Source organism: Amblyomma maculatum, chromosome 1 (genome assembly GCF_055883805.1).
Source record: "Amblyomma maculatum isolate TAMU_Amacu chromosome 1, ASM5588380v1, whole genome shotgun sequence".
NCBI lineage: Eukaryota > Metazoa > Arthropoda > Arachnida > Ixodida > Ixodidae > Amblyomma > Amblyomma maculatum.
In genome coordinates this window covers 306,475,311-306,502,877 of record NC_139344.1, presented here as the reverse complement: position 1 = coordinate 306,502,877, position 27,567 = coordinate 306,475,311, and the positions used below count along the sequence as shown (strand labels likewise).

At 48.1% G+C, this 27,567-nt stretch overlaps 1 protein-coding gene and 1 pseudogene across 1 annotated transcript in view; one reads left to right on the top strand and one right to left on the bottom strand.

Annotated features, from left to right (window-relative positions):
* LOC146206999 (solute carrier organic anion transporter family member 4A1-like) overlaps window positions 1–27,567 on the top strand; it is a 356,838-nt gene that overhangs the window by 165,312 nt on the left and 163,959 nt on the right. The window lies entirely within an intron of this gene.
* On the bottom strand, window positions 11,398–12,187 carry LOC146207002 (uncharacterized; annotated as a pseudogene).

Sequence of the window (27,567 nt, the reverse complement as noted above, 5' to 3'; positions counted from 1 at the left end):
GACAAAAGCAGAAAAACTCCGGACACTACATGTCCAACTCTGCACTAAAGTGGCAATCCTCTCCCCCTCCTCGCCTACCCTTTTGTGTTCGGTTTCAATCTAAGGCCTATATGGGTACAACGTTACTACGCATAGGCCCATAATGCAATACAAAGAGTTTGTCCCATCCAACCTACGTGAATAAAAATCGTATTAGGAATAAAACAAGCCAGTTCTTGCTATATACTGAAAGGACAAATGCTGTCGAGCCTAGTGACGATGCCAACAATGACGATATGCTGTTTCTAAATTCGGAAAAAAAAACGGATGATTGCCAAGCTTTTTTTTTAATGCACTGTACATTGTCTTGCGACTGAATACATTAAATTGAGGAACAATAGAAATACAGTCATGCCTCGTTAGTATGGACGCTTCGGTTTCCGACCAAAACTGTACCTAAAGCGAGTCATTCATAATAACGAGTAATGCATAAAAACGAAAAGTATTTCTTTGAGAATAACAATTTATAAATAATGCCTGCTTTTGTAATTAAATTTGTAATTAAAAACAGCCGAGCTGTCGATGCTACCCCCTTTTTTATGAATCCGTCGACTCTAAATGTCATGTCTGTTCTTATACCTTGCCAGCCATTCTCTTCAGTAGCTGAAGTCAGTAATGCCTAGACCGAGCGTAGAATAATTTTTCTCAGTAAACATCTCCCTGTTTTACTGAATAAAAATTCTGTAAGTCATCACAGGCAAAACCTGTCAAGACGGAAGAGGAACGTACGGTACGCACCCATAATTTTGCCGATGCAGCGAGCCTTCTCTTAAAGCATTTCGTCGCTCACAACAGCACCATTCGCGCGCACATTCCCGAACCATATAATTAAGGCTAACTCCAATTCTTCGAACTGTGCTGGGCGCTGTCGAACTGTGGCTGACGCTGCGATGCTGGCGTTGAGCCATTTATTGGAGTCCTGTAGTATCGATGCTACCGTCGACCTGGCGAGGCTGAGGCCTAGTTGAACTTGGGTCCAGTCCCTCATGGCTTGTATTGACTGAGATGGCTTTTGCCGCTTGTATTCACAGATATCCCGCTTCACGCCTACGGTCAGCTCCGTTCTTTTGCGTTTAACTCTCGGCATGCCAAAGGTCAGACTAATGTTGAGGGTTACAGGATCCTGATTCTTTGCACTCTTTTTGCCTAGTTAACCTTTCTGCCTTTCCGTTCTTCTGATTCTCATTTTTTTTGCCTTGTACTGTTTCTGTAAGGAAGCGAAGGAGTCAAGCTGGGTGGCTGCTATACAGAGGGCTATCGAACAGCCCTTTCCTGTGCCATTTGTATGGATTCCTATGGAACAAACACTGCAAGCTGAAGCACAGTTTAGAACGACGGCCGACTACGAAGAGCTCAGACCTTGTCAAGGCCGAATCGCTCACTCATGGCGAAGGCAACATGCGCACCGCCTGGGGTGTAAACTGTGGCAGTTCGGCAGCGCAACAGTGACGAAAACCAGGAGCATGAGAAGGAAGGGCGTCCGGGACGGTACTGGTTGCGTGCTCGTCGCCTTTCTTTTGTCGCTCTACTTTGTGAGTGTGTCTTAACTCTGACCGAAAAACGTTAATGGCTTCATGGAGCACACTTCATGTTCTGGAAAAGAAAACCTTCAGTTCCCCCCCCCCCCCCCCCGTTTGGCGCTTGTCTTTCTACCTATTATTTCTTTCTTACGCTTTTACCGGCCTCTCTGTTCACGTTCAGCAGAATTTATTGCGACCACATGTTCCTGTTTTCCCGACTGCGGCCTTTCGTGGCACTGCCGCTGCACCTAGAAATCTCCCGGTTTCCTCCTTTCGGGGTCTTCCTTACTTAGATGACCCTCGGTTTGCTGTGTATGTTCCTTTCCGCTCTTGCCCCCGCCCCCCCCCCCCTCCCCCTCCTAAAACGACGACACGCCCGCTTTGGTTCTTTCTAACTCCACAGGACTCGTTCAGGCATCCGGCCGTATCGGCTGTCGCATAGGTTCCCGGCCTGCGCATCCTTCTTCAACTTGCGTTCGGACTCCCCTGCTTTTTTCAAACGATGTCCTTACTAACGTGACAAAAACGCATCGGTCCAAGTGGGCTGCGTGCATTCTTCCCCTTTCCATTGTTCAGACAGCGAGTATCTATATTAACGAGGCATAATACATTGAAACATTTTGTCCCCAGAAAAACTGCTCATAATTTGGGTTGTCCATATAGCGGGGGTCATATTAACGAGGCAAGAATGTTCCATAACAGCCACTCATGAAACGACTTGTTGTGAAGACTAAATCCCCAACAAAACAAACAAAAGAGGAAAAGACAGCAAGACAGCAACACACCAAATAATCACAAAACTTGGCCAACGGGGAGTAAACAAATGTACTTTCAAAAAATTACGAAGAGGAATGCTGTTGATGTGATGAGGTCCCAACCGGCCACTCCTAGGTATTTATCTATAATTCTGTGATCCCGTGGGGTACTTTAAGTATTCGCGAAATTGCTTCTTCGAACACCACGCTTACATTAAAAATTAGAGGGGTCGGAACTGCTAGTAAAGAGGGTTAAACGTGAACCACTTTGCTGTCGCGGACATCGCCTCGCTCGTCAAATTTCGCTGGAGTAAAATGTCCAACTCCCACCCGCCTCCAAAAAAAAAAAACGAAAAAAAAACGATGTAAATATTTGTAGGTCCGAACAGAATACTGGATACCATTTCGTCAACAAGTCTGAGACGAGCTTCTTTGTGGTATTCGCTAATAAATTGCAGGGTGGTGTCTCCGAAGCTGCTTCGCCGCATGCACCGCACGTGCATCCACAGAAACCATTTCCCCGTTAGTGTCGTATAGTTACAGCACATAAACTTAAAATAAAGACAAGAACACATAGGAGGCGACCAAGCAGCCCGGAGGGATCGCGCTCCCTGCTGTGCACGCGCTCCTCCCTTCGCCGTCCGTCTCTAGGCATCTGATTTTGCTTATGCGGTGAATGCCGAACTGTCACCAATACACACCAAAGGCAGTGGCATATGTGGTCAGCTCCGCCTTCAGAGACTACATCGTGCTTTGCAATACTTGCAAAAAAAAAAAAAAAAACTAAATGACCGCCCCGGTAAGTGAAAGGAGGGTTGTGCTATGAGCCTCTGGAAAGATATGCCAAAGAAAGAGCCAAATGTGAAGGAAGAAGCCTGTTCTTTGTCTGGCAGTCAACGAACGTAAATGATATACAAGAAAATGTAAAGTAATAGCATGTTTACGAAAGTAACAACAAATGTCGCACATTAAAAACAGAAGAGAACTGCGCTTCCCAGAGCGTATAGAAAACTTGAGACATCGACTTAGTACTGCATTCCTCAGTGGTAGCATGTAATTGGTTTCATTCACGTATATCTCAATCAATTTTTAAAGAAAAAATGAATGGCTGAATATATTACTTTGACATCTGACCACAAAAATTTTCATCCGATTCATTTGTCCGTCTCGAGCAGACGGCAGCACAAAAGAGACACGCTCAGTTTGCCACACCAATTCGTCCCTCTAGCCACCAAAATGTCGAGCCAGAAACCATATCAATACTTTTTAGCTCATGAAAACATGTAGGAGAACGCTTTTCTTTTTTTTTTTTCTGCGCCTAAATTAGAAATTTCAAGAGAGACTTGATATTATGGAGTTAATGTCTTGTCATCATCCTTCCTCCTGCATTGCATGGTTTCACTAGAATTCGAGAGAAACTAAGGGCCTCAGCGGAGCAAAAACTTTTTTTTTTTCATTGGGCTTTACTGTATACAAGCTCCATATAATGCTTTTGTCTCTTCTATTTAGGCAAATGGATAACATGCGCAGACTTCTTTCCTGTATACCAGCTGCGTCTTATAAGCTGTGCCCTCCGTCTCTTGAATGTTTTACCGCTATATTGGTTATGTAAGGAACATTCGTCCCATGCTGCAATGATTCGGCGTTGTAGTGGTTCGGGCTACCTGTGAATCTGTTAGAAGGAACAAGCAGCACAAGACCAAAGAGAGGTTATTCTTGAGAATATAAGAATAGAAATTTACAGGATCGGATTATAAAACGATGGCGCACAATTCGAAAGGGAGGACCTCGATAAAATGTTCAGACGGTATTGTGCCGATTTTTCTGGTTTGTTCATGTTTTCCTTTTTTTATCTTCCGGCATTATGTTCTCTAACAATTTCATTGCACTATTTTCTGTGAAGTTTCCGGATAATGTATAGCGGGATTTATTATTGAGTGTAAGGCAGCAGCCGTGACGTTACGCCTGAAAACGGGCATGCACACAATAAACAGTTCTGCTCCGCGCCGTCTGCGCAAAAGACAATTTGCTTCGCTTTTTAGTTTGCTTGTTTGTTTGCGGCATCCGACAAAAGCACCGCGGGTCACCGTGAGCTATGTGCTTTGCGCGCTTCTGATTGTTTGAGCCGGCGGCAAGCATCGGCACAAACACGTCAGAAGAAACGGGGGTGGCGGGCGGGGGGACGAGAAGTCCGTGCCCCCCGCCCAAGAATCTTTCAAGACCAGAGGGAAGCGTCCTTGGGCTACAGACATCACGGTGGAATACCGAAAGCTGGGCAGGGGCTGCGGCATCCGGTCGTCCGAACAGGGGGTAACCGAACAAAAAGCTGCCCACGCGAAACGAGCTATCAGACAGGCGAGCGGGAGAATATAGGACGCGCATGCGCATAGTCATCACACAGCGTAGCCTCGGCGCTATCATATTGCCGCCTAGTGACGACAACGCAGTTTTAAAAGGGGGCTCCGGCATCTCGCAAAACTTTGTCCATCACTGTACGTCTTCGGGGTACCCGCTTCGGTTCTGGCGTTTTTCCTTTTGTCTCCGACACAAGTTAGCCGCGGTTTAACTCCGCATAAACCGATCCATACATATGAAAGCACGGTTTATTGGCGTGGTTTGGCACGTCTAAAAGAAGTTGACTTTTATATGCACTGCATGATTCCTTTTGTAAACTGTCTTAATTTTATTTCATGGACCCCCCCAGTGTGATTCCTTCAATACAATAACTATACATTGTGCAGTGTTCTTTTTTGCGAACGTTCTGAATTGATTGCGTTCACCAAAAAAGTAAGCCCAAAGCTGCAAAGCGATCCATTCAGTTATTTGCATTACTCATTTCTCTTCGTGATGCATTTTACAACCTTGATTATGCCCAACAACGTATCCTTATGTCTCAAACACTGTGACACCTTGATCATGTTGTCTACAAAAATATTTTGTATAATGTAATACTAAAGTCACGGCGAAGGATTTTTAATGATGGGATATCACGCAATTCCTGTGACCTCATACAACAACTGTATGTTCCCGAATGAGATGGGTGCTCAGTATCAGACAGGGTATTCGCATGTTCCGCTGCCTAGAGAGGGCGCCACTGGAAATCCAATATGACTGCCCGAAGGGTGGTCTGGCTAGTTGGCGGCAGCGCTGCGCTGGCAGAGGCTACATTGAAATTATTGTAGGGGAGTGCTGTTTTGTCGAGAAAGCTCTCAATATAGGGTCAGGTATGATGTCACTGTCGTTTTGTGCATGTGCATTTCAAGTGCAGTAGAAACCCTCCGGAGCAGGAGTGGCTGGTCTGGTATTCAAAGCATTCGACTATAATGAGGGCGTAGAGCGGCAGGTGGTACTTGTGCAGAGGCGGCTCTAATCGCTCTAAGGAAGGTGGCAGACAAACGTGCGCCGAGAGCAAGAGGGATACCTAGCTCATCTATGGCACTCATTTCAACACGTTAACGGCATTGTAGGTGTACGCGGACTTTGTACACTTCTCTTGGAAAATTACCAGCGCACACAAGACAGGGAAGAACAACACCAAAAGCGCCGACTAAGAGTTTATTCACGACCTTGTATTCAGCAGCCACTCTTTGCAATCATTTCACCTTGCTGCCTGCAAAATGCATATAATGATGGTGCTGGAAAGCTGCAATGATGTTCTACATGACTCATTTCTTTTGAAACACCGCTGGTAGATACCGATTTTGAATCAAAGTATTTTTCAGCAGTGATCGCTAAGTAACCAGCGTAATTCCGGCGTTAAAGCGAGAATGGCTACAACTTCCTGGGTACCAAAAAGGCTACTGTTGCCCCACGTCGTCGTAAAATTCAGTGCATAATCCAAATTTAGTGCGCAGAAGGTGTTTTCCAACTGCAAGCATTGCACACAAGGAATTGCGATGAAGACACATTTATTTCTTACAAAGTACCTGTAAAGTATTTGAAGTAGCGGTGGCTGACAAGAAATGCTACGCTCAAGCGTAGTCCACTCAAAGGTAGTTCACATTTTACGTACAGTCAAGGTCACTGCGCATGCTGATGCATTATATACAATAATCAGGCGAAGTGTGTTCCAATAAGTGTCATAGCTTTGAGCTGAAGTTTTTCAATGCTAACCTTGATAATGCAGAAAACATGAGATAGCGTAGACTAACAGCGACGATTAAAGGAATGCAAAAACAACCAGCAGCTCTAGCCATGTCGCTAGTGTTTTTATTCTTCGCGCCCGTTCTTCTCACACTGCTTTAAATTTTCATTATTATGCAGGTTCATGTATGCATCTATGTTCATGCCACCTTTGGTCACACAGTTCGAGGGCTGTGCGAAATAAAGAAAAGTTAAATTCGGCAACTGAATTTTCCGTGTACCTTATATAGTGTGGTTTACACGCATGCGTGGACGTTATAATAACATATAATTATATAAAAAACAGTGACCGAAACAGAACGGCTCGCGCTTTTAGATGTGATTTGGAGCTGCTGTTCCACTCTTATGGCTACCTGAATGCTATATATACCCTTACTAGAGTTACTTCGAATACTGCAACATGTCTTGATTGGTTCGTCACGAATTTTGGTCGTGCTGAAATCAAATCTCGGGTTCTTTCATATCACATCAGCGATCACTTGGCAATTATTTTGAGTTTGAAACGCAAAGTCAAAAATAAATAGAAACATCCTCCAGTTTTTCAAGCAATCACCAATGATAACTTTGACCGTTTTTGCAAAGAACTGCTTAAAGTCCACTGCAGTGGTATTTATGCTTCCTGATGCCCAGATAGTGCGTATGAGGTGTTCAATGACATTTTTGCTGGTTTTTTATCATCATCATCATCATCACCATCAACGTTTATTTCCAACATGTCGTTGGGGGTGCTCAGACGCAAAAGCTGTTGAGAAACAGCTTGAGAATGCCTGGGGCGCGTACAAGAAACACTTCCCAGTATATTCTAGAAAGTCTCGGAAATCCTGTATTTATAAAGTCCCGATCGCGAATGATCTGTTTAAGGAAACCAAAAAAATAATCGTTTTAATATGTTTTGTAAGATGGGGGTTTATTGATCAGATCAGCAGGACTCAAACAGCAGGACTGGGCAGATCAGCGGCGAGCACAGCAACAGCGAACACCGTCAGGTCCAACACGCGCGGCGATCACGATGCCACTGCCTAGAATGTTCCTCGTGTACTTCTTCCTCTTCACAATTACCCGCGGGACGAAGAGGAGACATCCTGGCAACTTACGGCGTGAACAAGACGGCAGGGTCGTAATAGGGTTTAAGGCGCTGGACGTGAACAATCTCGCGTCCGCGCCGGCGTAGATCATGAGACGGCGTAAGAGGTTCCACCACATAATTAACCGGAGAGTTGCGCTCCAGAACTCGGTATGGGCCATGGTATTTAGCAAGAAAGTTTGAAGACAGTCCGAGAGCATTGGAAGGTATCCACAGCCACACAAGAGCACCGGACGAGAAGTCCGGTGTCGAGTGTTGGTTGTCATGGTTGGATTTAAGGCGGTATTGGGTGTTAGCCGTGAATGCGCGGGCAATTTGAAGACAGTCTTCCGCATGCTGAGCTGCTTGAGACGCAGGAGTATACTCTGATATCTCTGGCTGATACGGGAGTATGGTGTCGATTGTAGCAGAGGGGTGACGGCTGTAGAGGAGAAAAAAAGGGGAGAAGCCAGTAGTAGACTGCGTTGCGGTATTGTAAGCGTAAGGGACATACGTAAGGACGAGGTCCCAATTTGAGAGGTTGGAGGAGACGTAAATTGAGAGCATGTCGCCAAGGGTACGATTGAAACGCTCAGTGAGGCCATTAGTCTGGGGATGATAGGCGGAGGTTTTTCTATGAATAATGTTGCACTTGGTGAGCAAGGCTTTCACAACGTCACTCGAGAAAACGCGTCCTCTGTCGCTGAGCAGCTCTCGAGGTGCGCCGTGGCGAAGAACAAATCGCTGCAAAATGAAGAAAGCTACTTCTGACGCTGTGGCAGATGGAAGTGCGGCGGTTTCAGCATACCTCGTTAGATGATCAACGGCTACAATAGCCCAGCGGTTGCCGGCTGCAGTGTAGGGAAGCCGCCCTTAAAAATCAATGCCGACGCGGTCGAAAGGGCGTGGTGGGTTGGGTAACGGTAGCAACTCTCCAGCGGAACGTTGAGGAGATGGCGTGCGACGTTGACAGGTGAGGCATGAGCGAACGTACTTGAGTACGAAGGTGTACATGCCCGGCAGTAGTAACGCAGCCGGAGACGAGTGTATGTCTTGAAGACACCCGCGTGAGAGGAGGTTATCACGAATGGCAAAGTGGGAAGTATGGCGGCGGAGAGCACGCGATGGAGAAGCAGCTGTAGGATTGGCGATAAAATCTAGGAGAGAATTTATCCAAAGATCTTGCCGCTGCGCTGACGGCATGTCATTGATGTGAAGCGATGGCGGGGAAACGTCGGAAGAGGAAAGGCTCGCGACCTCAGCTGTTAGGGGGCAGCGAGAAAGCGCATCAGCGTCGTGATGCTTGTGGCCGGAGCGGTAAACAACGCGAACATCATATTCTTAAAGGTGAAGAGCCCATCTTGCCAGTCTGCCGGACGGGTCTTTCAGTGAGGAAAGCCAGCAGAGCGCATGGTGGTCCGTCCCTACGTCAAAAGGGCGGCCATAGAGATAAGGACGGAATTTAGTAAGAGCCCAAATAATCGCTAAGCACTCTTTTTCCGTGACAGAGTAATCGGATTCAGCCTTCGTGAGTGTTAAGCTAGCATAGGCGACCACGTATTCAGTATAACCTGATTTGCGCTGAGCGAGCACAGCGCCGAGACCAATACCACTGGCGTCTGTGTGGACCTCAGTAAGCGCTGTGGGGTCGAAGTGACGTAGGACAGGCGGTGCCGTGAGGATTTGTCGTAAAGCATTGAGGGCATCGTCGCACGCTGGCGACCACGACGAAAGGTCGGAACTGCCGGACAGAAGGTCTGTCAAGGGAGCAGCAATTGAAGCAAAATTTCTAATAAAGCGGCGAATGTAAGAGCACAGCCCGATGAAGCTACGTAGATTTTTGATGGATGTCGGTTTCGGAAAGGCTGCTACGGCACAAAGTTTGGCAGGATCTGGAGATACACCTTCTTTGGAGACAACGTGGCCAAGAATAGTGAGCTGGCGGGCAGCAAAACGACATTTTTTTCAAATTCAGCTGCAGTCCGGCATCAGATAGGCAGGTCAAAACGGGCTTTAGACGGTAGAGGTGTGTGTCAAAGTCAGGAGAAAAGACGACAATGTCATCGAGGTAGCAGAGGCACGTCTTCCACTTTAGGCCACGCAAAATAGTGTCCATCATCCGCTCAAATGTTGCCGGAGCATTACAAAGGCCAAACGGCATAACTGTAAATTCGTACAAGCCGTCGGGAGTTACAAAGGCAGTTTTGGGGCGATCAGCCGCTTCCAGGGGAACTTGCCAGTAGCCGGAACGTAAATCTAGGGAAGAAAAGAGCTCGGCGCCTTGCAAACAATCGAGAGCGTCGTCGATGCGTGGGAGAGGGTAGACGTCCTTTCGCGTAATCTCATTCATGTGGCGATAATCGACACAGAAGCGGATAGAACCACCTTTCTTTTTTACGAGGACAACAGGTGACGCCCAAGGGCTGCTTGAGAGCTGAATCACGTCATTCTAAATCGTTAGGTCGACTTGCTCTTCGATAGCCTGGCGTTCGTTGGCAGACACACGATAGGGGCGCTGTCGCAGTGGTGCGTGGGTGCCGGTGTCGATGCGATGAGTGACTAGAAGTTTGACCCAAAGAACTTTGATGAGAGTCGAAGGAGGAGCGAAATTGATGTAGTAGGTTCAAAAGCTGAGTGCGCTGCGCTGGAGGAAGATCGGCGTCGATGAAGCGGAGGAACAAATCTGTAGAGGGAGGAGCGAGCGCACGTGAAGGGGGGCTGAGCGCACTCACGGCAGAGTGCGACGCGTCGTCAGGTTCCTCAGAGATCAGAAGAGATGCGATTGGCTGGATACTGCCGAGGCATTCACCATGGCGCAACGCAGTAGCGGAGTTAAATGGATTAGAGACCCAGAACATGGAAAGGCCAGCGGAAATAGCGAGCACAGCGTAGGGCAATGGAAGACACTTGCGGTGCAGGAAAGTATGGGCTGGTGTGAAGAGAAAGGTCTCATCGCTAACAGAGGCACAAGCGACCCGAACAAGCACAGAAGAGCAGGGGGGAAGGTCAACATCTTCGGCGACGAGGGCTTTAGCACAGGAATTTCGTGGATCAGCGTCTGGTAAAGCATCGGGCAAAGTCGAGAATCCCACTTCAGCTCGAGCACAATCAATAATAGCAACGTGACGCGACAGGAAATCCCAGCCTAAAATAACAGCGTGTGAGCAACTTGGTAGCACGACGAACTCAATGGTATAAAGGCAATTCTGGATAACTACTCGAGCGGTGCACGCTGCTAAGGGCTTGATATGCTGAGCGCTGGCCGTTCGCAGCAAAAGTCCCGCAATTGGCGTCTTCACTTTAAGAGCTACATAGTTTTGCGTCCATAACCGAAATCGCAGCACCAGTGTCAATTAGAGCCATGACAGCAACGCCCTCGACGAAAACTTCAATAAGGTTGGCCGGCGACAGAAGGGGACTTTGAAAGTTCGACGGGGTCGCAGTTCTCGCCTCAGGAACTGCGGCCTCTAGTTTTCCTCACATGAAGCGTTTTGTCGACGTCGCATCGGAGAGATAGAGCGGCGTCGCGGCGACGGTGAACGGCGGTCGGTCATGGCTGAGCGATCTGGGGAGAAATGAGAGCTGGCTGGAGGCTCAGTAGGCGCGGAATACTGAGGCGTCGAAGACCAGTACCCAGAACCATGAGTAGGTGGTGCCGACACTGGGAGTCGGTTTCGACAATAATGAGAAATATGTCCAGCCAGTCCGCAAGTATAACAAATTGGACGGTTATCTGTCGTGTGCCAGGGATTGCGCGGTCTTGGGGCCGGTCGAATAAACTGCGCAGGTCCTCGAGCAGGACCAGGAGGCGGCTGAACGTAGGCAGGTTGCGGCGGAGCATACGTAGGTGGTGGTCGGGCAGCAACAGCCGCATATGTCAAGGGGGCTGCGAGAGGCATAAATTGAGGGGCTGGAGGAAGAGATTCAGCTACTTGTTCCTGAATAATCTGGCGCAAACTGGGAGCTAGATGTGAGGAAGGCTCCTCATGGCAGCACATAAGGCAGAGCTGTCAAGCAACTTCTTCCCGAATGAAGCTCTTGATTTGTGGCAGCAGCGTAGAATGTTCAGCTGCATCTGTCAGGCCAGCAAGCGACTCAGAGTGCATGGTGTTCGCGCCAGTTATAGTCCTTTGTTTGCGCAGTTCATCTTAACTTTGACACAGTGTGACCACTTCTGCGACGGCGCGGTTATCTCGAGCATTCAGCATCTGGAAGGCGTCGTCATCAATGCCTTGCAGAATGTTCTTAATCTTGTCGGCCTCTGACATCTGCGCGTTCACGCGCTTGCACAAGTCGACGACGTCCTCGATATAACTCATGAAATTATCACCAACCTGCTGAGACCGCGCATGCAAGCGCTGTTCAGCGCGGAGTTGGCCGAAAACTTCAGCGAAGCTAGCTTTGAACACGGACCATGATGGAATGTCCGCTTCATGGTTGCGAAACCATAGATTTGCTACGCCGGTAAGATAGATTATCACGTTGCTTAACTTCGTTTCCGCGTCCCATTTGTTGTAAGCGCTCACTCGCTCATAGGATGTGAGCCAGTCCTCGACGTCATGGTCGTCAGTGCCGCTGAAGATGGCGGGGTCTCGCTGGCGGAGGAAGCCGGGGCAGATAATGGCCGAGCCAACTTGTACGGCTTGGTGGTTAACGTCCTCAGGCATCGCAGAAGGTGGTAATGTGCGGCTGCGGAGTTCCAGGGCGAGAGGATAGATCTTAACCGGCAGCTCCACCAAATGTAAGATGGGGGTTTATTGATCAGATCAGCAGGACTCGATCAGCAGGACTGGGCATATCAGCGGCGAGCACAGCAACAGCGAACACCGCCAGGTCCAACACGCGCAGCGATCACGATGCCACTGCCTAGAATGTTCCTCATGTACTTCTTCCTCTTCACAGTTTATTAGCTCCAAAGGTGCAGGCAATTTACATATCTTTAGACGCTTTCGTAACCGGCTCAAAAAACAGCTATGCTCGGCTAGAACCTCATATTTTGAAATGAGCTTTTTGACATCCCAAAATGATGGCCATAAAACCTGGCACAGGTTAAACGCATTGATGGATCGAGAGACGTGTCCTACACTCGAAATGCACATTGTCATGAACGGGGCAGAAATCTGTGATGACGCGCTTGCCAGTGGGTTTTATAACCATTTCACCAGTATCTGTAGGCAAACTGCCAGCGTGAATGCATGCTGCCTTATGGATGCTCACAGCACAGAATTCATATTTTATACCCAACCAACAAACTCGAAATAACCCAGCTTTTCAATGAACTGAGCAATTCTGTAGTGTCTCTGCTACTGATGACCTGCAGATCATGCCTTTCATGTATATGCTTGACGTGATTTCACCTGTTCTTGCTCATCTTTACAATATCTGTGTTTCCTCAGGCGAGTTTCCGAAAAGAACGCAGGTGGAAAAGGTGGTTGCTGTGTTAAAAACAAAAGTCGACAAAATACATATTACGAACTACAGGCCCATTTTCCCATTCCATATTTTTTCGAAAGGACTTGAAAAGATAATATTTTGCAGGTTATCTCGCTTTCTTGACAAGCATAAGTTATTAACCCCCATCAGCATGCCATGCGCAACTGCATGTCAGCTGCTCTGGCACTCCTTAGGCAGAAAGAACTTATCCTAAAGAATATTGAGGCCCATTTGTTAACCTTAAGCGCTTTTTTCAAGACGTCTAAAGCTTTCTATTTCTTCGATGATAAAAATTTACTTGGTAACTCTGCTTATTATGACATTAGAGGTGCCGCCCTCAACATACCTGAATGATACCTGAGTCACCGAAAGCAATTTGTTCTTGTTACCGGCTTATAATTTAATCTCCTTCCAGTTTATGTAGGCGTCCTTAGGGAAGCATCTTGGGTCCCCTTTTGTTTAACGTTTCCATCAACTATCTTATTATTATTGATCCAGACACCCAATATATCGCCTGTAAAGATGTAGCGCCAAAACGGGCAACACGCAGATAGAGACAGACAGGACAGGCGCAACTTGCAATTGCTTATTCAGCACAGGTGGAAGTGAATATAAACAATAGGAAACAAGAAAGGAGGAACAAACTCGTGCATGCCAGGGATACATAATCTGTACTGCAGACAGAATCTAGTCACGCACGTGTCTATCTAAAAACTCCCATTCCTCCCTATTCATTGCAATAGGTGGTGTGCTTACACAATCAATACTTTTTCATTGATATAGCATGCCTCAAGGAGTTCTTTGGCTATCTTATCCTTCCTCCTGTCTAAGAATTTTGTCTCCTTCAGTCTTGCTTCGTACAAGCTCTTGTTACCCACCGCATGCTTTACAGTGCTGTGGCAGAAAAAAAGATAAAGCAAAGCTGAAGGAGACAAAAATCTTAAACAGGCGTAGGGATAAGATAGCCCGGAAACTGCTGGAGGCATGCTATATCAATGAAAAATGTACTCATTTTTTAAGCACACCATATATTGCAATGCAAGTTGCAAGTTGCCTGTCCTGTCTGTCTCTATCTACATGTTGTTCGTTTTGGCACTATATCTTTTCAAGGGAAGATGCACCAATTATAGCCTCCCAGTAAGTATTAGACACCTTTAGCAGACTGCGTTTCGTGTTGCGGTCTGCGTTACTGGAGTTGCAGGCTCCCTCCCAGTAGCAGTGCGAACGCGCTTCATTGGTCCCGACGCTTGGCAGCTGGCCTCGAGGGCGCCAGATGGCGCTAGTTGCCCGTCAGCTTAGCGCATACCGGCCGCTTTGAGAACAATCAGTGCTGGAGCACTCTCGGTGAGAGGGATCCCGCAACGCCAGTAACGCAGACCGCAACACGGTCTGCTAAAGGTGTCTATTATTGAACTATCCCAAATATCATGTATGCCGATGATACCACGTTTCTCTTTTCATGCAAATCTCCCTGGTCTTAAGTGCTACCAGCGTGCTTTAAAAATTTTATCAATGGTTTCTCCAAAATGGTGTAGTAACAATGAAAAAACAAAAGCCTTACTCTTTCATCTGGAAATATGATTGCTGCGTCCCTGGAGATATACTACTAAGCACCTTTACTATGAAAGTGGTGTGATCAATCAAACGTTGGGGTGTGCACTACGATAACAGTTCGTCTTGGTACTTTCCTATAAAGTTTCCATCGGTAAGCTGTCTAAGGTGTTGAGTGTTGTCTGGGATACCTGCTCCATTTCATAAAACTGGTAATTTATAATACCCTCTTTCTCAGCCACCTCAATTACTATAGCCTCGTTTGGGGGGCAACTAAAAATAAACATTCAAAAGCTACTACTTCTTCAAAAGAAATTTCTTCCCTTTCTCATGACTTTCATTCGGATCCTTTTTTACTGTGCTTAGAACCCTAAAATTGCCTGCATGTTGTCCACTGCATGTCATTTTACAGTGCAGACGTAAAAAAGCACTGGCCTTCTCAGCTCTCTCTCCAATCTCACAAAACGTACAGCTCCTTTACAACTCCAGCTTCAGAGACTTGGTGTATTCCTCACGCAAATACTAATTATGGTCACACTTGTGCCACTGTTTGTCCAGTTTACTGAATTCTCTTGCCAGTTGTAATATTGATGTGCTAACTTGTTTCACAAGAAATCTGTATGAAGTGTTTTGTGCTCATGATTGTGTATGGTTGTACATTGTCTTTTGTTTCCTTCATTAACTCTTTTCTTCTTTTATCGCTTTTCTGCATTGCCATTTGAAAATTGTTGTCTGAATTTTGCCTTTATTATTTTCTCCTTTTGTTTGTTTTTTTCACAACTTTTCCTCGTGCCCTGCTGCTTCCATTGTTAATTGAACTTGGGTTCAGTCAAGCTATTTTCTGTTTAGGTTTTTCCCTTGCTTTCCCCCCCACAATCTTCTACTTCCTTGTTTGTGGAAATAAATCAAATATAATCGAAGGTGTATGTCTAAAACTGGAAAATCAGCACCTTGCCTTCTAGGAAAGAGAAATTCAACTCCAGGAGAAAACACGTACACGAATTTCTATGCATATCAGAGGACTAATTTTTATTTTCCCACAGCGCCAAGCGGCATTGCAGTGAGGGAGGGCATACATAAACAAACATAACATAAGAAGTGTCAGCCCTGCAGAATGTGCGAATGTTACATCAAGATTACGAAAATACTTCTGATAGCAGTTTGAGATAAGGATACATTGGCGTAACTTTCACACGTAATTCACTGACATGAAATAAATCAGCAAACAAGATTGCTCACAATACTATGATATTCCAGTGCAACAAAGAAGATAACAACAGGCTTAAAGGGAAAACAGCTTGGAATGCTGCATATATGTGTTTCTATTATCCTCCCCATTTCCAATGCAGTATTTGTATTAAACCATTCAGGTCATTTTAGCAGTGAGAAAAGCTGTAGGATTTTGAAATCAATGATAGGGGTAGCGAGAAGGCATAGACAGAGTGTACTTACAATAGAATGTTCAGATCTACACTTCCACATAAAAAAGTGCTGAAAAGACAGGAATTATAGAAAGACCGACACTTAGTATGCTGCGTTTTCATCTTTCAGCATAGTAGATTTTTGTAATTTATTATCCTGGCACATGAAAACACAAAATCTCACTCATGCATGAGAAGTTGCCTATTGCACTAGCTATGTAACTCATAAATGAGCGATATCACAATCTAGCGATGCATAACCAAGTCGATGAAAGTCTGCTGCTGCTGAAACTTGCTGTCACCTCATTAACTTAGGTGTGCTGCGGTGTCAGGTAATGCTTGTGTAGTGGCTTCAAACCAAAGAAGTCCAACAATTCAAGCACTTGCCAGGGTTAGCAATCACATTATACATCCATTGCAAAACCTACCTGAAAATTATTTTGTTCTTTTCGCAAAACTACAGAATGAAAGATTAGCTGCTGTTTGCCGCTATAAGGACAGCCTATTAGGACAAGCCATTGTACAATGGTCATAAACAGAGGTTAATACCGGGTGCAGGAAACGTTCGGTGTGTGCGTAAGTAGTATTGTGGGATAAACTATGTGAGATCTTCCACAGTAAAACGTTCGGTAGCAGCAAGACACTCCACAGATTCCACACAAGGTCTTTTTCAAAAGGTGAGTGCTTACAAAAAATTAAAGATGGCTTAGCTCAGCTATGCTTGGATATACGTAGCGAAAAGGAGTGACTACCTCGGGATCAGAAGTTAATTTCTTCAGTCTTCTGCTCTATTCGCCAGCAGACACTCTCCTTGGCTTCCATGCCGAGCGCGTCTAAGTTCACCGGCGTTCTATAATTCGTTTACAGGAAAGGAAGTGAGTGAGTGAAAAACGTTTATTTTCTGATATGGCGATTACATATTGAGGGACGAGGAGTGGTACCCTCAGTCCAGGGCCCCAATAGCCCTCGCAACTGCTTCAGCCCGGCGAACGAACAGACGCTGGTCCTCCAGGTCGGGTGCGCGAAGGGCATTCTCCCAGTCCACCTCACCTGGCGTGAGTATACGAGGGGCCGCTTGAATAGCTTGGCAGGCCCAGACAGTGTGGTAGAGACAGTCCGGGATGTGGATGGGTCTGGCGTAGTGAGAGCCAGAGCGATGGCCAACTCTTCTGCTGACTGAGCATTGTTAGTACGTAGCGAGGCCGAAGTGAGGAGGTGACCTGTGTGGTCCACCACGATCTGTGAAGACAGCTAGCGAGGCATATTTGGCTGCATCCACGTAGAGGGCGCACTTGGTCGAGCCGTAGCGGCGGCGGAGATAGTGTGCCTGGGCGGTGCGACGGGCAGTGTGGAGAGTGGGTTGCATATGGCGTGGGATAGGGGCCACCTTACAGAAAGTCTGGAGTGACCGAGGAAGCGAGTTTAGTTGTTGGGAAAGAAAACCTGGTGTGCGAATGTCGAGACGGGTCAGGAGGGCCCGGCCAGAGGGGGACAGGGTTAGGCGTTGTAGTTGTGCGAGGGAGTGGGCTTCAACCAATTCGCGCGAGGTGTTATGAAGATCGAGTGCGAGAAGTGCCGAGGTAGGCATGGACGGCGGGAGGCCTAAGGCAGTCTTGAAGATTCTGCGGATGAAGATATCGAGTCTGTCGTGGTCTGAAGGGATAAGAACAAGGTAAGGAACAACATGCTGAAAGCGGCTCAAGAAGCGCGCTTGGACCAAGCGGAGAGCGTCAGCTTCCGCGAGACCCGCTCGACGGCGTAAGATGCAGCGGAAAAGGCCCAGAAGCTGCGCAGTCTGTGTACAGAGGCGGTTTAGCGAAGAACCGGCCCGCCCGTCGGCCTGGAGGTGGACGCCTAAGACTCGTAGCGATGTGACCGTTGGGATTGTGCTGGCATGGACGAAAAGAGCTATAGATGTTGCAGGGTCGAGGGGAGTGCGAGACCGCGCACGACGAGGAGCTCGGACTTGGAAGGAGAGCGGGTCAAGCCGCAGGAGGTCGCGTAAGAGGAGATAGTGTCGAGGCCGTCTTGTAGTATGGACTGGATATGTCCCGCCGAGCCGGCTTTTACCCACAGGGTGATATCATCGGCGTAAATGGCATGATGAAGGTCAGGAATGGCAGAGAGTGCCGCTGGGAGTCCTGCCAGAGCAACATCGAACAGGAGCGGAGATAAGATAGAGCCCTGAGGGGTGCCGCGGGCAGGTAGAGATGGGTTGGGACCGAAGTTGCCCGAGGCCGGCTATAGCGATGCGATCAGCGAGGAAAGCACTGACGTACGCGAAGGTACGGGAACCACAGTGGGTAGCAGCTAGACCGTCTAAGATGGCAGGGTGGGATACATTGTCAAAAGCGGCGTGCAGATCCAAAGCCAGAATAGCCCTACTGAACGCTGAGGTGAGGCCTTCGAGAATATCGTGGCGAAGTTGGAGGAGGACATCGTGGGTGGAAAGGTGACTACGAAAGCCATATTGTGCATGGGGGAGGAAAGAGCTTGAGTCAAGGTATGCCTGGAGACGTCTCAGAACGGCGTGTTCAAAGAGCTTAGCAAGACACGAGTTAAGGGAGATAGGGCGGAGGTTGGAGAGGTACAGAGGTTTTCCGGGTTTTGGAATGAAATTGACGTCGGCATGGCGCCACTCGGAAGGCAAGGTGCCTGCTGACCAGTGTGTATTAAAGAATGTCGTAAGTGTGGTAGACGTAGCCGGTATAACAAGCAAACCTGTTTATTTATACATCGGGTAATGGCGCACGTTTTCGCTCTCCTTGGCGCGGTCGCCCATGCCGGGGTCTCCCGGCAGTCCGCCTGGTTAGCTTCCCGCTTGGGGCGCTGTCGTCAGTGGCGCCCCAAGCGGCAAGCTTTAACAATGGAGATGACGCATGTGCTGTATGTGGAAACCCCAGTGAAACAATTGACCATGTTATACTCGAATGTAATGGTATCCATCCGGACGTTGATGCAGGCGCAATCACTGTTCCTGAAGCTCTGGGGTATAGAGATAACAGTGGCCGGGCGAATAAACCGGCGGTGGAAACTAGCAAAAAACGACTGGAAGATTGGTGGCTTAAAAGCAGAGAAGTGACATAATGTTAGTAAAGTAGGAACAAAATTTTATTAAATAAAATGATGGTTTAGTTAACCGTTCTAAATCAACAATTAAGATATAGGAAGAAAAAAGAGCATGATAGCTACTGCTACCACCCCGTTTAAAAGGGGATGCTCCTATATTCCATCCATCTATCCCACAACACCCCCCTTAAAAGGTTTGATCTTACAGGTCCAGGCATTCTGGTCGCTTACAAACACGTCCACTTCTTGTGGTGCTCGTGTCCTGCAGCGATTGCAGGTGTCTTGCTGTACGTCTTGCTTGTCCTCTGTCGGTTTGTACAATGTAGGACCTTGGTTCTGATGTTGGCTGTGTTACCAAGCCTTGTTATGCAGCTCCAGCGAGGATGCGCACCGCTGTGCCTGGTGGTAAGCGCTCTCGGCTGCGTACCTTGTGCCGGGTGTCGTATGATCATTTTGCACGAGCTCTGTAGGCTTCATTATTTTGTCTGAATTCGCTGTCGTCCCACTTCAGGGCTAGCAGCTTCGAAGTGGTTGGTACTGTGGTGTTCAGACGACGACCCATTAAGAGTTCTCCTGGTGAAAACCCTTCCACGCTGGGTGTGGCCCTGTAGGCAAGCAGCGCTTCGCGTATGTTGGAAGACTTCCTCAAAAGCTGCTTTGCTGTTGCACAGCCCTCTCAGCCATACCGTTGCTCTGCGGGTAGTAAGGGCTTGAGGTTGTGTGTGTGGCTCCCCAGTGATGTACTAGTTCTTTGAACTCTGTGGAAGTGAACTGCGGCCCGTTGTCTGTGCGTATTGTCCGTGGAACATCGTACCGTGCAAACATTGGCTCCAGGACTAAGGCTATGTTTTTTGTAGCGGTCCTCGGCAGCTGTTCTAGCTAGAAAAATCGCGAGTAGTAGTCTACTACTAAACATACTCTTTCCCCTCCAGCGTGAAGATATCCATGCCGACTGTGTCCCAAGGGTGTGCTGGCAATGGGGGTAGAAGCAGGGGTTCTGTTTCTGGCTTTCTGTACTCTCTGCAAGTTGGACACTTTTCCACGTAATCTTCAATGTGCTTGCCTATGCCTGGCCACCATATGCATTCTCTTGTCCTCGCTCGGCACCTCGTTGTGCCCAAGTGGCCTGCATGTAGTTTTTCCAGAACCTCTACTCTGATGTCTCGCGGGATAATTATTCTGTCGCCTTTGAATAGCAGACCATCAACGAGCGAAATCTCACTAGCCACCTCGATGTACCTTTTCAGGTCAGGGGACAGCCCATGCACAGTTAGCCATGATGTAGTGCAGAAGGTAGCCACCCTGGAAAGTGTTTCGTCAGACGGGATGCTTGTCCTCATCCTGTCCAGCATTTGGTTTGAAGCAGGGAGCTGTTCAAGTGCTAATTCTTCAAACTCGCGCACTGCACTCTCGAGAGTTCTTTCTTTGTATGCTGCTTTCCCAGATGGCTTCCGGGACAGAAGGTCAGCTGTGTACAGCTTTTTGCCGGGAGTGTGGGACATGGTGTAGTCGTACTCCAAAAGGCGCATCCTGAAACGTTGAAGGCGAGGACTCAGCTCGTCAAGTCGTTTAGTCGTCAGCAGCGGTATTAATGGCTTGTGGTCCGTTTCCACGTGAAAGGTTGATCCCAGCAGGTATTTGCGGAAATGATCGCAAGCCTATGTGATTGCCAGTGCCTCCTTTTCGATTTGGTCATATCTTTGTTCTGTATCCGTAAAGGAGCGTGATGCATATGCCACAGGCAGGAGCTTTTCGTGCGACTGCTGTAGAAGTACAGCCCAAGACTGTATGAGGAAGCATTCACAGACACTGTTTGAGGCGACTGAGCATCGTAGTGAGTAAGAATCGGCGTCCTGCTTAAAGCTTACTTGAGTTTGTCAAAACTCTGCTGCTGAGCTGGGCCCCAGTGCCAGTCGGCGTCTTGGTGAAGCAAGTCTCTGAGAGGCTTCGTAAAGTTGCTAGCTCTGGAAGAAATTTGGCTAGGTGGTTTGCAGAGCCCAGCAAAGAGCTGACTTCTGACACATCACATGGAGGGTCGAGCGGGACTATGGCCCAGACCTTTTCCGGGTCGGCGCTGACTCCTGTTGAGTTTACGACGTGTCCTAAGAATGTTACTTCTGTTTATCGAAAGGAGCACTTGTCGATGTTGAGGGTAACACCTGCATCTTCCAGCTTCCTCAGCACCAGCAATAGGTTGGTGTCGTGTTCCTCAGTTGTCTTCCCTTAGACTATGATGTCATCTTGTAGACAACTCACATCATCTAGTCCTTCGAGCACACGGAGCATTTCTCATTGGTAGAACTCTGGCGCTGTAGAGATTCCGAAGGGAAGCCTCAGGAACTGGAACCTGCCAACTGGTGTGATGAAGGTTGTGTATTCGCGAGAGTCCTTGGACAGTGGCACCTGCCAGTACTTTGCAAGACATTCGTCCACCGTAGGCATGAGCACATGTTCGCGTATTATTCGTTGGTTGAGTTGACCATAGTCCACGCAGATGCGCAGCTCATTGTTCTTTTTTCGTGCGACAACCATTGGAAACCACCACTCGGTTGCTCGCTCGATCTTCTGGATGACTCCCAAGTCTCCATCCTTTCTAGTTCTTTCTTCACAAGTGGAAGCAGTGGAAGAGGCACGCGCCTAGGGTAACTGACTGCGTATGGCTCAGCATCCTTTTTGACTTTGATGCGGTACTCAGTCTTCATGACTCCAAGCCCAGACGTTAGCTTTGGGTATGACGCCAACACGTTGGGGACATCAGTTGATTGTGCGAGGGTTTCGTCTAGCTCAAGAGGGTGCTGTAGAATCCCAAGTGATTCTACAGCGCCCTCTTGAGCTAGACGAAACAGCGATTTTATACCTGGTCGGCTGAGCAGCGGTTCTTTTAATCCTTTGATGATGGAGACTGCTTCTTGGACTTTAATGTTGCGCCAGGTGACTGTTGTATCGATGTAGCCAACAGTGGCTATCGCTGTCTGGCCTGGGCCTATCAACAGCTGTTGCGTTGAATTGATGGATCCCATGACGGTTCTGTCGTACTGGTCGTGTGCGATTGCAGTCACATCCGGGCCGGTGTCGACCTTGAAGGTGTAAGGCAAGTTGTTCACGGTAGCAGTAATCCTCCACGGCGTGTTCGCTCCCACTTTGATTTCGCCTAGATATAGCTCTCCGAGATCTTTTGGTCGTTGTCGGATACTCGAGGTCTCGTCCTTCGGCTTAGACATGCAGACGCGGGCGTAGTGGCCTTTTTTACCACACTGGTTGCACGTCTTGTCTATCGCGGGGCACTGTGCCTTCGTGCGGTCGCGCACACCACCACACCACTTGCAGCGTTTGTCTCCCGTCTTGTGTGTACGTTGAGGGCGCGACTTGAAAGGCACCTTCGCTTCCTTCTGGCGAGTTTTGACGTTTGTCCGGCCGCGAACTTCTCCCATGTCGAGAGCTGGCTGTTCGATGGAGCGAATTTCCTTGTGTTGAAGTTTCGCGCTGTCTGAATGGCGGGCAGCTGTGATTGCTTTTTCGAGAGTGAGTTCTGCGTCAAGCTGCTGGCTCTCGCTGAGTTTTACGTCTCGCAAGCCGACCACGAGCCTGTCCCGAATCAGTTCGTCTTTGAGAGTTCCGTAATCGCATCTTTCGGTCATCTTGAACAGTTCAGTCGCAAATGCGTCGACGTTTTCATGCTGATCTTGTTTCCGAGAGTTAAATCGCGCTCTCTCATAGATGACATTCTTTCGAGGTAGGAAATGCTTTTCAAAAGCACTCACCACGGCGGAGTATGATGCCATCTGTTCGTCTGTCAGTTTCAAAGCAGCGATCACGTCCTCCGCTTCTTCGCCCATAGCGTAGAGTAATGTGTTGATTTGCGTCGTCTCGTCCTGTCCTGTCAGACCGGAGATGAGTCGGTAGCGTTCCAACCTGCGGTGCCATCGTGTCCAATCTTCGGGCTTGCGGAAATCGAGCTTTGTCGGCAGTTCCACGGCGAGCGGGTTGAACGTCATTCTCGGAGTGCCGCTCGCGCACTCTTCGTTCGCGCCGCGAGTGTCTGGCATGACGCTGCGGCCGCTTAAATTGGGCTCGCTGTCCTTCTGGGTGTCACGCTGCGTTGGTTATCCTGCCGCTGCCGCCACGTGGTAGACGTAGCCGGTATAACAAGCAAAACTGTTTATTTATACATCAGGTAATGGCGCCCGTTTTCGCTCTCCTTGGCGCGGTCGCCCATGCCGGGGTCTCCCGGCGGTCCGCCTGGTTAGCTTGCCTCTTGGGGCGCTGTCGTCAGTGGCGCCCACAACAGTAAGGGCAGCGATGGATCGAGGTTGCGGAGTACGGTATAGGTAACTCTGTCCGCCCCGGGAACATATTTACGCTGGAGAGATTGCAGCGCTGCGGATATTTCTTCGACCGTGAAGGGGGAGTCCAGATCGGGGTTTGGTTGGCCGGTGTATGGGGGCAGTGTGGGAGCAAGTGAGGCGGTAGGGGGAGCTATTTGAAGGCGAAGTTGGGCGAGGAGAGCGTCATCCGAACCTGAAAACGTCTGGATTAAGCGGCGGAGAGATTGGGAGGTGTGTCTGCGGGATTTGGTGGGATCTAAGAGATGGCGGAGGAGATGACAAGTGCAGGCTGTACCCAGGCGGCCGTTCAGTGAGCGTTCCACTGCTGCTGCGCCAAGAAGGCCGCATGACTTTCTGCCTGGGCCGTAATGCTGGTGATGCGTTGCTTAAGGCGTCGGTTATGGCGTTGCCGGCGCCGTGGCGCACGAGGCCCCTGCGCGCCTCCCACAGATGGACCAGATGAGGACAGGCCTCCGGATAGTGGGTTGTGACTTGGAGGGTCTTTGCGTAGCGATCGGCGTCTGAATGGAGTGCGCGGACCCAGAGTTTGATATCAGCGATAGAGTCCGACGGGGGGGATTGCGTTCGAGCGGTACGAAAGGCAGGCCAATCGACTAAGCGTGTTTTCCGAAGTGGGGCACGAAGCAGAGCTGTGTGGATCGTAGTCTCAATAATGTAGTGGTCACTACCAAGCGTCTCAAAAGCGCCGCCCGGCGGCGTTGAAGCACACTCGTTCACGCTTGGTCTTCATAGCTGACGGCAGATGAGTGACGTCCCATCCTTGACGTCACCTTATTTCAGTGACTTAACTATTTTAGTCTTTGGTACTTTCAATTTGCACGCCAATTGCAGTATCTGTCACTCGCGGAATCCTGCTATCATCCTCACGGTAGACAAGCGGCATTATGAAGAGCGTTTCACGACCCGGGGCATGGTGCTCGGCTGGGGATTCAAGGGATGGAGGTTCGATTCCAAGATGGAGACTGATGAGGAGGAGTCGCACGCCTCTCATGCGTTGCTAGGCACGTCAATCGGTTTCGCGCAAGCGCAGAATATACCTTTTGCAGCATACGACCCACGCGAAGCTTGGCTCCGACCCTTGTAGTGAAGCTTCTCGTTTCAAAATCCTCACCCTTCATTTCGTTGAAGCTGAAAAATCGTCGCCAGAAAGCGCGTCCCTTAGGCCTATCACACGTAGACGTAAGAGGTCTTAAATTCCTTCCCACTCCAAATGGACAGCAAGAAAGGGAATTTCAGGATGATTTGCGGCCTTTTTATTGTTAGGAACACACGTGAACTTTACATTTCGCCCAAAAATTTTACTCAGCAGTTTCCCGACTTTGTTGCATAATAAACACTGCAGCGAAGGATACTATATGGTGTCTAAAGCTACGTCTGCAGTTTACGTATATCGGATATCGAGACGACAAATCGAATTATCAAGGTGTACTGAAAATATATAAAAACATTACATTTTAAAACTATTCTCAGGTACGTAAAGGACACAGCAATATCAATATTTTACGCCAATCAGAGAAATTCATGAAACTCTATGGTTTATCATATCTAGCGCTTCCAGAATCATTCGAGAGAGGGCAGCATGGGAGCTCGGTGCGTCGGAAACATAGTCGGAAAGCTCGAGGCACGCGCAGCTAAAAGTCACTTTAGTTCAAGCGCTCCGCTGACGGCGAGCGGAGCGGAACGTGCGACACGATCAAGTAAAACTTTTACGCGCGGTGCTGTTGCCAAGCAGTATTCTCGCTTTTGCCGAGCGCGAGACGAGATGACTGCAAAGGGCGTGAGCAGCACGCGGAGAGAGAAAGCGCACGTAGCCAGTTTTGCAGGTTAGTTAAAGTGTCGCGGCGGTGGCAACATGGCATGCCAGATCAGCGCCGCAGAATTTCTCCGCCATGGTAGGAGTGCTCGCTGCCGTCGCGAAACATATTGTCGCTTCGCTATTGACGTTCCCTCCTATCCTTTCTACCGTGTTGGACCCTTTTGGCCCCTTCCCGAGTCCACGTCCAGAAATAGATGGCTGGTTACAGAATTTGCTGGCCGCTATTGGCCTCTTGCGCTGCCCAGGGGGCGCCACGAAGATAGATAGATAAATATTAGCGTCCGCTAATATTTATCTATCGGGGGGGGGGGGGGGGTGCGAAGTGTCCAATAGCTTGTCATATGTTGATGCTCAATATTTTCTTAGGCTAATCGATTGTTTCATCTGGACAGTTCAACACTACTCCTTTGACCTTTTCCACCAATTTTGAAGTCGCCTCTTACTTGCTTCCACTGTTTCATAATTCTGCCTGCCATTGTGCTCTCGAGGCCCCAGTGCATCTCAAATCCCTGTGTCGGCGTCGTGCTCTGGTTGTTTAAGTGCCTTGCATTCTATAATAACATGTTCAATCATTTCCCTGTTTTGCATGCAGCAGAAAAGGCTCGTGCTGTCAAATTTTTGCCGGTAGCATTTCGTCCTCAAGCACCCAGCCCTAGCCTAGAAAAGTAAACCACTCCCTTTGGAATTGCCAAAAAATGTTTTCTTTTGAGTTTTGATCTTAGCCGCCTTATAAAGCTACATTGTCGGTTTGTCCAGAATTCTCTTTTGCCAACGGAAATGTTTTGAGGATTTTACTTTTTGTTTCAAGGTGATTTTTTATCGTTTTCTTCCCCATAACATTTTTATTTATTGGCAAGCCAGTTAGTTCTTGCCCATGTCGCATCAATACTGACTCGGTACAGGCAACTAAAAATCTTTGCCGCCCAGCTCTTCTTATTCATTTCCCTCAACCGCTCTTCATAGTGCACCTTACTTTTCGCCTCCTGTGCTTCGAACGTCGACCATCCCATATCACCTGGAACTTCCTCACTAGTAGTTGCTCCATGTGCCCCCAAAGCAAGGCTGCCGACTGTCCTCTGCTTTATTTCAAGCAAGCGCCGAAGTTGTGGCAGGTCCCAAAAACAGCACAGTGTTTTCCAACGTCAAGCCTGATACCACTGCGTCTTCCTAAATTCTTGGAATAACTTCATAGTTGTTTTATCCCCAGTGCCCGCGATTTTTCATGACAGCAGCGTTTCTTTTTGCTTTCTTTACAATTTCCTCTCTGTGATCCCGCAAGTAGGATGAGCCATCATTTATCCAAGTGCTACTTATACGCTTTAACTCTCCAAGTTTTCTAACGTGATTGTGCCAGGCTCATCAATAAAAGCCACGACTCCTGATTTTTCTGTGTTAAAATTTAATCTCAGAACACCTGCCTCTCTTCCACAACTGTCTGCCAAGTCATAGAGGCCTTTGTGGCTATGTGCTAGAAGAACAATTATTATCTCATATATGAATCCTGGCATCAGCTAGTTTCCGATTCACCCCCTTCCGCAATGACACCGTAAAACCGAATCAGTTCGATTCAATTGTCATTCAATCCCTCTGATGTAGGGGTGGCGCAGTGGTTACGGTGCTCGACTACTGTTCCCAAGGATGCGGGATCGAATCCCGGCATCGGCTGCCTCTTTTCGGTGGAGGAGACGAGGAAGGTGCCTGTGTGCCGTGCGATGTCAGTGCACGTTAAAGAACCCCAGACAGTCGAAATTTCCAGAGTCCTCCACTACGGCGTCTCTCATAGCCCGAGTCGCTTTGGGACGTTAAACCCCACAAATCAAGAACCAAACCAAAAAAAAGTGGTGATAAAGGTGATACCTTGGCTAAGTCCCCTTTTAACTGCAGCCCTTTTTGCGCCATTCAAGGTTGGCCGCTTCACTGCTACGTTATTCTCCTTGTAAACTTCTTTCAATAAACATCATTTCCTTGCCCATACCTTGTTTTTCCAGAATTCGCCACACCAGAGAGTGGTGTACATTATCGATAGCCCATTTGATACCTAAAAACGCCATTCATAGTGGTCGTTCTTCAATAGCCGCAAATTCAATGCAATGTGTGACTGTAAACAAATTACCGTCTATTCAGTGACCATGCCTGAAGCCGTTTTGTAGTCCTCCTAGTGCCTCCCTTTCCTCAGTCCATCCTTGTAATTGATGTTTGATTGCTTGCATTAATATTCTACACAATACTTATGTCACTTTTAACGACTTATAGGACGATGCGATCTTTTTCACCTTTGCGATTATATAGAAGGTTAATTCTACTCTATCGCCAGCCTGCTGGCGATATCTTTACTCGGCAGTGCTGCACTTAAAGCAGCATACAAGGTCGTTTTTGTTTCTTTACCTTGCACTCCAATTAGGTTTATTGGC